General features: G+C 46.9%; 1 pseudogene; it reads left to right on the top strand.

The window, feature by feature from the left end:
• Nucleotides 1-899: 899 nt before the first annotated feature.
• Nucleotides 900-8,256, top strand: LOC145421592 (zinc finger protein 277-like; annotated as a pseudogene).
• The last annotated feature ends 1,841 nt before the right edge of the window (nt 8,257-10,097 follow it).

Raw genomic sequence — 10,097 nt, 5'->3', positions numbered from 1 at the left:
GTGCTTAAAGGGAGAAAGGTTTATAATTTATGCAGTATTGCTGTCATTGCTTTTATCTATAGTTTGTTTTTTTTGTTTTTTTGAGAATAACAGCACCAAACCTGAGAGTGAGTCAGACTGCAGGATGAACACTGAGCTGTTTGTGCCCCCCAGTGGTCTTTGACCACAACATGCTTCCAGTGAATTCCCGAATCCAAGCTGGATGATGAGCTGTGTGTCATCAGCAGCCACTCCACCTTAAAACGGACTTCACGTATAAAACTTGGGTCATTTATTTAAGAATTTGCACCATATCCAGCCTTCTTGTGCCCCCCCTGTACAGAAACTCAAATGTTATTTTCAGACTTTTATTTTAAGGAACCTTACACCTGTACACATGGTACACATTCACAAATAACGTTTCATTTAAAAATTTGTAATAGAGGAGAGGAAACATATGCTAATGCAATGTTAATAAATGGGGATTTATGAACACTAAACTTTCATGTTCAGAGAACACGCTCAGGTATATCTGGAGGATCTGAGTGTTCATGTGATTTATATTCTTTGCTAAAGATAAGATAAGATAAGATAAGATAAGATAAGATAAGATAAGATAAGATAAGATAAGATAAGATAAGATAAGATAGAACTTTATTAATCCCTCGGGTGGGTTCCTCTGGGAAATTCGATTTCCAAAAAGCACAGCACCTATATGCAACAACGTCCAATGTTACATGTTAGTCAACTTCATTCACATTAATTAACCTTCAGCTTTCGAAACGTAAGTTTTCATATTTCCTTTAACCACTTGAATGCACCTTTTCTAATTTTACCAGGGGTCCGCGAAGGCGCTTCGTTGGCATTTTACGGCCTCCGATTGGTTCGATTTGTGTTATTTGCACCACGTGACACCAGACATGGCCGCCAGCGAGCCGAGTGACGGTAAGTGTGACTTTTTAAACGTGTCCGCGGCTTTATTGCTGATATCTGGTGGTCTGCGTGCAAAGCTTTGGGTGTCGGTGACTCTCCGAGTCTGTGGGAATTCACAATCAGCAGAAAAAAGGCTAAAAAAAATCAGAAAAGCAGGCGGGAACCCGCCCGGCTAAGCTAGCAGGCTAGGAAATAGCTGGGCTGCTAACTCTGATTATACAGCAATCTCTATATTCAGTCAGTATCCTCAGTCTGACAGCTGCGAAGTTTATTCAGGATTTAACAGCGTGTAAAGTCTGAGCTCGATTAATGAGTTATTTAATTAATTCATTAATTTTTTTTTAACTTTTAGATCATAGTTTTGTCCCCACGGGTGATGAAAATAATTGTATACAGACAGATTTTTGTAGATCAGAGGGAAATGCTTCTTCATGCCAGGCTGTACATTCTCGCTTCCGCTTGGTTTTGACTCACCTGGTCTGGAGTAGAGTGTCCATCCATCCATCCATCCATCTTCGTCCGCTTTATCCGAGGCCGGGTCGCGGGGGCAGCAGCCTAAGCAAAGAGGCCCAGACCTCCCTCTCCCCAGCCACCTCCTCCAGCTTATCCGGGGGAACACCAAGGCGTTCCCAGGCCAGCCGAGAGATATAGTCTTTCCAGCGTGTCCTGGGTCTGCCCCGGGGCCTCCTCCCGGTAGGACATGCCCGGAACACCTCACCCAGGAGGCGCCCAGGGGGCATCCTTGTCAGATGCCCGAACCACCTCAGCTGGCTCCTTTCCATGTGGAGCAGCAGCTGCTCTACTCTGAGCCCCTCCCGGATGGCCGAACTTCTCACCCGATCTCTAAGGGAGAGGCCAGCCACCCTTCGGAGGAAGCTCATTTCTGCCGCTTGTATCTGCGATCTCGTTCTTTCGGTCACTACCCACAGCTCGTGGCCATAGGTGAGGGTAGGGCCGTAGATCGACCGGTAAACTGAGAGCTTCGCTTTTACACTCAGCTCCCTCTTCACCACGACGGACCGGTGCAGCGTCTGCATTAGGGCTGCCACAAACGATTATTTTGATAGTCGACTAGTCATCGATTATTTTTGCGATTAGTCGACTAATCAGATCATCATCCATTGGACGTACAGCGTACTGCTTATTGCACCGGCAGCATCTGGTCTTATATAACTATCATTAGCTTACAGCTTGAAGTGTTTGTGCTAACTAAAAATAAAGACAAGATGATAGTTTATTAATTTTTAATGAAATTTGCAGATTGTTTCGGTGAAGTTTAATAAACTCCTTGCTTTCTAAAATATAACAGGACACCGGAGTATATTCTCCAGAGTCTCACACTTCTGATAATCAGCTGTCTGCTTGACAGTTTTAGCTGTGCAAAAAACTATAACTTTAATCTCAGCCAAACCGATTTACTCAGGAACAAATAAAATACTAAAGAAAGCCAAACAATAACATTGTTAAGTTATCTAAGTGACTTATATATCATGTTTAACCTGAGTAGCGAAAGACGGCGGTGGGTTTGAAAATGATTTGCCGGGAGTCCGGTGTTCTCACGGCTCTAGTTAGCCTTGCCCCCGCCTAGCTAACGAGCTAGTGGGTAACAGACGTCTCCGAAAACGTCGGAGCGCTTTTGAAAATATGTGGTGTCTTGATAAACTGAGCAGATATTTGAGGTTTACACAGCTACATTCTCGCCTGAAAATATGTTAAACGTAAGAGTAAAGTTAAAACTACCTAGCTGCCGCCATTGTTGACAGCTGCGCTATGAATTCTGGGACACAGCTTCTTCTTCGGGGTTTAACGGCAGCTGGCATCCTTGTACATGCAGTGCTGCCATCTTCTGTTTCAGTCCGTTATTACACTCTTAAATCCTACTACTCATTCCTGCGTCCTTTGTGATCTTACAAAGCTTCAAACGATGCGTCGACTATTAAATTAGTCGTCGACGATTTTAATAGTCGACATAATCGTGACTAGTCGACTAATCGTGGCAGCCCTAGTCTGCATTACTGCAGCTGCAGCCCCAATCCGTCTGTCGATCTCCGGCTCCCTTCTCCCATCACTCGCGAACAAGACCCCGAGATACTTGAACTCCTCCACTTGGGGCAGGAACTCATCCCCGACCCGGAGTGGGCACTCCACCCTTTTCCGTCTGAGAACCATGGCCTCAGATTTGGAGGTGCTGATCCTCATTCCCGCTGCTTCACACTCGGCTGCGAACCGTTCCAGTGGAGCTGGAGTAGAGTGTGTGTGGGGTATATAAAGTGTAGTCTCTCTTCTGCTTTCTCAGGTAAGGACAGCATTCTGGAGCCGCTGTGTTTCCCTGAGCAGCCGGCTGACACCTCCAGCCCTCCCGGTGTTCAATGTCCCGGCTCCGAGCCGCTGGTCTGCCTGTTCTGCTCTGAGTCCGTCCCACCGCCGCAGAAAGACGTCCTCCTCAGACACCTGCTGATGGAGCACAAGCTTGTCATCGCCGACGTCAAACTCATGGCAGACGTCCCAAAGTACGAGCCACACATGCTCCGGCTCACTCGTTTAACTCTCGGGAACACGTTTGGATGTTTTTAGCATTTGGAACTCGATCATTTCACCAAAGACTTCCTGTAATTATTTGGGGTGATGGGGGGAAACCCTTACCTTACAAGTATACATATATACAACAAGTCCAGCATGTCCACGCCTGTTAGTGTGCTGCCTTTATGAACCGTGACGAAGTGTTTCTGTGCGCCGGTAAACCTGGCTGTGAGTCGGTTTTACTGAGGAGTTTCCTCCATCAGGTACTTGCTGTACTGGAAGGGCAGATTCCTCGAGCAGCCGCTCACAGATTTCTGCAGCGTCATCAAAACCAACTCCACGGGCCCAGTCGGTGAGTTCACTCAAACCCACAGAGGACCTGACCTTTCAAAGTGAACCACGTACACTTCCTCCAGCTCTGATTAATGACTCATTAAAAACTCTTCTTCCTCGCTGACCTGACAGAGGAGCAGGAGGACTACTTCCTGCTGTGTGACGTCCTTCCAGAAGACAGAGTCCTCCGAGAGAAGCTGCAGCAGAAACGACTGGTGAGGAGACGTGAGACTCGGAGCATCCTGAGTGAATCTTGTGCTGCTGAAAGTTTCGTTTCTTTTAAACTTTATTTTGAGGCAAAGTCTGAAAATCAGGCAAAATCAGAAAAATTGCAGATTTGAGTGATGATTTGACACGCTTTGTGTCGTTGTAACCTCTGCACTTTAAATATCTGAGCACTCTGAGGTAGTTTTCTGAAGAATTCCTCTGAGCTCTTCTTCTGTGCTCCCACAGGAGGAGGTCCTGGAGCAGCAGCCGAAGGAGCGAGACGACAGCAGCTTCCATCGTCTCTGCATGTTCTGCAGCGAAGAGTTCACGGGAAACAGGTAAAGCGCCGCAGGATTCCCATCAGTCCTGGAAACCTCACGTGTGTTAGATTAAAGCAGACAGAAGGTAGAGCTTCCTGAAATCATGTGACTAAAAGCTTCTTTGCTTCCTGTAGTCATCTCTTATGATCCAACCCCCAAAAAGCTGCTTTGATGCATAATTCCATAAACATCATTCAGTGACATGTCTGAGCCTGAACCAAGAAGCTGATCTGAGACCAGTGCAGCTCCTCATCCTTCTTCCTCTCCTGCTAAGGGTCAGGTCTCAGACCTGTGCAGGTGTGTGCTGGTTCATGAATGGCATGAAGGTGTGACTGGCTTCTCACTGGTGTTTACCACAGTTCTTGTGTGGATCTGTGTCTTTACCTCCAGTTAAGCTTCCATCCATCCATTTTCAGTCACTGTGTTGGTTCGCAGATGCTCGGCCTCCCTCTGCACAGCCACCACCTCCAGCTCCTTGTGGGAGGACGCCGAGAGACATAACCCGCGTCCGCTCCGGGTCTCCTCACATTTGGACATGCAGCGGCCCATGGCGAGGGAGGCTGCTTCCCTCTGTCTGCCACTATGGGCACGCTGCATGGATCTTGAAGTCTTGTCCAAATGGGAACTTCTGGACGAAGCCCAAAGGACTGCAGCGCAGTGCTAACAGTGATGATGTCAGCTGATGTTTTCTGTTGTTTATTAAAAATGGCTCCACGTGCTGTTTCCAGGTGGTCTCTGCTGAACCACATGGCCAGAGAGCATTCCTTCAGCATCGGACTGCCGGACAACATCGTCTACTGCAGCGAGTTCCTCGACACGCTGCAGGACAAACTGGACAGGTTTGCTTTTTATTCACAGCGTTAAGTTTTGTTTCGCGCGCCTTTTCATTTTGCTCCCCTCGCTTCAGTCTGCAGTGTCTGTACTGCGAGAAAACGTTTCGAGATAAAACCACGCTGAAGGAAAAAAGCTCACCGCCGCATCAGCGCCAAAAACCACGAGTACGACCGCTTCTACGTCATCAACTACCTGGTAAAGCCCAGCGACACACTCGCCACACGCTTCCACGTCAGGATAAACGAAGCAGTTCTGTAGAAGCAAACGCACGACCTGAATGTATTGTTCCGATTTTAAAGCGTCCCTCCTGTCCTGTCAGGAACTGGGAAAAACGTGGGAGGAGCTGCAAAGCGAAGATGACCGTGAGCTGGCGGATGATGAGGATGAGTAAGTATCCTCATGTAGCTCTGTGAGGACGGCATTAACTAAAGTGTCCTGATGCATGTCATACACACTGCTCTGTGTCGTGTTAAAGGCAAAAACCGGGCCGGGCTGCACTTGCATGTAATACCAGTTTTTTACCACCAGATGGTGCAGTTACTGGGTGTAACGTTTATTTTAAACCAACACGACATCACCAGTCTGAGCACGCTTGATCTCCAGCGCTAACCAGGTGCTGAACCAGGTGCTGTGAGCTCGGGGTAGCTGTGGATCAGGAGGTGCAGCGAAAGGTTGGAGGTTTGATCCCCGGCTCGATCCCAGATACTGAACCTTGGGTTGTCCCTCCTGAGAATATTCTCATTTATTGCGTCAGCCTGGATACAAAAGTTTAAATCAAGTCCACTTCCTACTCCTCCTCTGATCCTGTGTGAATGCTTTCAGTCTTCAGCTCGTTTCATCTCCGTATCGTCCGCAGTGATTGGTCGGACTGGCAGGCTCATCCGGTCTCTGCAGTGTGTCTGTTCTGTGATCACCAATCGGAGACGTTGGAGCAGATCTACGCGCATATGAAGGTACGGGAACGTAGAAGTTTCAGAGAAGGAAAATATCGTTTTCTGCTTTTCATCCCTGAAACGATTCTGCAAAGCATTCTGGGAGAACGGAGACAGTGCACACTAACAGGAAACGATCTGCTTCCTGAGGTCTCTGCAAACGCATGAATCCATCGTAAGCACAAAACATGGATTTTACTCAAAAAGTGCCCTCACACACAGATGGACCGAAGCTGAAGAGCCTTTTATTTTGAAAAGGTTCCAAATAAATACATGATTGTCAAAACTTTAACAAGTGTGTGTGTGTGTGTGAGACCTCCTGCTGACCAAAAGGATCATAAAAGCAGGAAGCTTACAACAGAAGAAACAGATCTGTCAGGATGCATCTGCAATAAAAGCTCCCCCAGCACAGAGTGGCTGGAGAGGTCAGAGACAAAGGAACGTCTTGATCCTATAGGTTGAACTCAGACCGTACAAATTTAAGAAACACAATGACAACATTCAACAATTAGACTTAACACTCGTGAACAATAAATCAAATCTAGGATTGGACGTCGACTGCAGTCAGATTTTGTCGTTGATTAAACGTTCTGATGGTTTAAAGTTAGAACCAGTTTCCCAAACGTGACTCTAAGTTTCTGCTCACGAGTGACGAGTTTACCTGAGAGGCAGAAAAGTTTCTCTCTGCTTTCTGGTTTTGTTATTTATGAAGTCTGTAACCAGCGTCGCGGCGTTGCGTCACCCTGACGTCTTTCTGTTTCGTGATTGTTTTGCAGGAGGCTCACGGCTTCGACCTCCTTAAGACCGAGCTCGGTGAGTGAAATCTCCGTGGTCATTCGAGCGCAGTTTCCTTCTATTTCTTCCTTCTGAGTGTTTCTAATGTTCTGTCCTCCCTCAGACCTCAAGTTCTACCAGCAGGTCAAACTGGTGAACTTCATCCGGCGGCAGATCCATCAGAGCCGCTGCTACGGCTGCACGCGGATGTTCGACTGCCGGGCGGACGCCCTGCGTCACATCGCGGCTGAAGGTCACGTGATGAAACTGCCAGAGATGTCCGCCTGGGACCAGCCGCAGTAGGTTTAACGAAGCGCCTGCAGAATTGACCAATGAGAGCGCGGGCTTTAAAGCTGGCGTCCAGCTGCTGATGAACGTGGTCAACGCCACAGATGTTTACACTTCATTTGGAGTATTTTTATCAGCTGATGAAAATGGCGTCCTTTTTTAAGTTGGGACTAATTTGAGCCTGAGCACTAAACTTCGTCTCGCTCCGCAGGTATTACTTCCCCACGTACGAGAACGACGCTCTCCTGTGCACGCTCTCTGACAGCGAGGAAGGCGACGGTGGCGAGGAGCATCGCGGCGAGGAGATCCCGGTCATCGCGGAGGACATCTCTAACCTGAGAGTCCTCAAGCAGCTGCTGAAGGAGCGAGGAGGCAGCAGCTAGGACCACAGACGGACACGTGTCATACGTTTGACTCAAAGTCGTCTCTGACGTCGGCTGAGCTCAGCTCATGGTGACCACATCCCACATGGCTGGAACGCAGCCGCACGGGTTTGAGTCCGGCCCTTTCCCTCTCAACTATTTCCTGTACGTCTCTACTTAGTAGAGATAAGAAGGTTTAAAAGAAGAGTCCTCTCCACAGCAGGACACGCGGACGCCATGATGTCCGCTGAAACGTAATTGCTCTGCCTCGTGCAATGAAGCTGAAACATGCGTTTTCTTGAGTATGAATTTCAGTACTCGAGTAAAAATGATTTTCTTTTGTAACTTGTAACTGAGCTGGATTCAGTGCTGTGGTGGACGAGCAGCTCATCGTCAAGAGAAGACGAGAGACTCTTTATTGTCATTGCAGAGTCACACTAGGAACAACAGCACTACACAATTGGAAACTGTCCCGCGTCGGCACTACGCACAATCAATCAACCTTTATTTATAAAGCACTTTTCATACACAAATGTAGCACAAAGTGGCAGGGATAGCTCAGTAGGTAAAGTGGTCGCCCCATGATCGGAAGGTCGGCGGTTCGAATCCACTTAACGGCTACCCTGAGGTACCCCTGAGCAAGGTACCGTCCCTACACACTGCTCCCCGGGCGCCTGCTTAGTGGGCTGCCCACTGCTTCACTGAGTGAATGGGTCAAATGCAGAGAAAAACAAGTAATTTCCCCATGGGGATCAATAAAGTATCCATTATTATTATTATTATTATTATTATTATTATTACCTGGTTAAAAGCAGCCCACCCCACCCCGCCCTCCAACTCACTGCCAACACAAACAACACGACACAGGAACCTAATAAATGAAAAGAATGAGTGTATGTTTTACTGCACATTGTTATTATTATTGTTGTCCCCTCAAAAAGTCCAGGGACTTCTCGTGCCTGAAACATCTGTCCTACTTGGCGTTTCTGTTGTTTTTCTGCGTCGCGTTGCCGAGCGACACCTGCCGTATGGTGGAGCCGAACTGCAGCAGAGTTTCCTTCGCGTCCGGGCTCACGTTCACGAACATGCAGCACTGAGGAGAGAAACGAGAGGTCGCTGCAGGAACTCACTGCTGTCAAACTTCCTGTTTTATCCTCATTTCTGACTCTGGCAGGCCCAGGCTGTGTCCCAATCCAGCGACCGCACGCGTACTACGTACGGCGCGTACTATAAGTACGAGAAGTGCGGAAGTGAGAGGCTTGTGAAATGGGACGGTCTAGCCTTCGTCGCGCTGTTCAGGTTGCCTAGCAACCATGATACTAACCGCGAGAAACGTGTCATACAGCTTTGTGTGACAGAAATGAAGGAGAACATATTTTGTTCATCTGAGACCAAAGGACTGTAAACATGATTGTTGGGCTTCATTTCTGTGCTGAACAGTCATTTAAGATTAGCTAGTAAATAACAATTAGCTGATGTTGTTCATGAGACTGAAGTCATCTCACTGTGGTAATGTAAATATAATATGGCCAATATTATATGTATTGTCAGATTATTATGATATATATATATATATATTACAGCAGTGAGCTTGAACTCTGGGTCAGAGATTCAAGTTGCAGTTATTTATATTTCCTATCACCTTAAATCTTCACTCAAAGACAAGTATCTGTGACAGTGTATCTACAGATGTATTATACATAAGAGACAAATATTGTTTGTTTAATATGTTAGAATTATTACATTTGGCTCAATGCTTACATATATGAGTACATGATGACAATAATCACGACCCCACAGAGCGGGACATTCGCTTCAGCCGAAAATCTTAGAGGCGACCCAGAAAGCTGCAGGAAGAGCAATGACACATCCGGCAGCAGTTAAACCTACTTTAAGTAGGTTTAGACCCCACGAACCAGGCGATTCTCTTTCTGTTGTCTCTTGTTCATGTACCGCTGGGCGCTGAAGATTTTCCACAGTTTGTCTGAGTTCTGCCATCTCTTGCCTCAATTGTGCGTTTCCTTGCCCGAGTTGTGCGTTTTCTTGATAGAGTTGTATGTAGTTTTCACTGAGTTGTGTGTTTTCTCCACTGACTTGTCCGATATATTGACTGAATTCTATGCACGTTTCACTGAGTTGTATGTGTTCTTCCCTGAGTTCCTCTGTCGTACGCTGCAGTCGATCTGACTGATCACCGTTTCCCTGTGACATTTCTTTAAAGGTTTAAAGCTCAAAAGTGTCAAAAAAGTTAAATCTCTGAATGATTTAAATGCAAAGGTCAGCTTTGTCTAAACTGTTAAAGGACCTCCTCTATTTAAGGACTTAGTGAGTGTAGCAGAGAATGTGATGTCGCCGTGACGTCACAATGACGTCACAATGACCGTTCATTGATCTGAGCATGCTCAGAATGATCCACAGCGCTCCTTTGATCCTTTGATCTTCTCGAACGATCATTGTGACGTCACGGTGACATCACAATGATCCTTTGAGAAGATCAAAGGATCATCGTGATGTCACAGGGACATCACATTCTCTGCCACACCCACCAAGTCTATAAATAGAGGAGGTCGTTAACAGTTTACATCAGAAAGAGCCAGTTGTTTTAGACAAAGCTG

Source organism: Astatotilapia calliptera, chromosome 17 (assembly GCF_964374335.1).
Source record: "Astatotilapia calliptera chromosome 17, fAstCal68.1, whole genome shotgun sequence".
Classification (NCBI taxonomy): domain Eukaryota; kingdom Metazoa; phylum Chordata; class Actinopteri; order Cichliformes; family Cichlidae; genus Astatotilapia; species Astatotilapia calliptera.
This window is presented reverse-complemented; position numbering and strand designations above follow the sequence as displayed.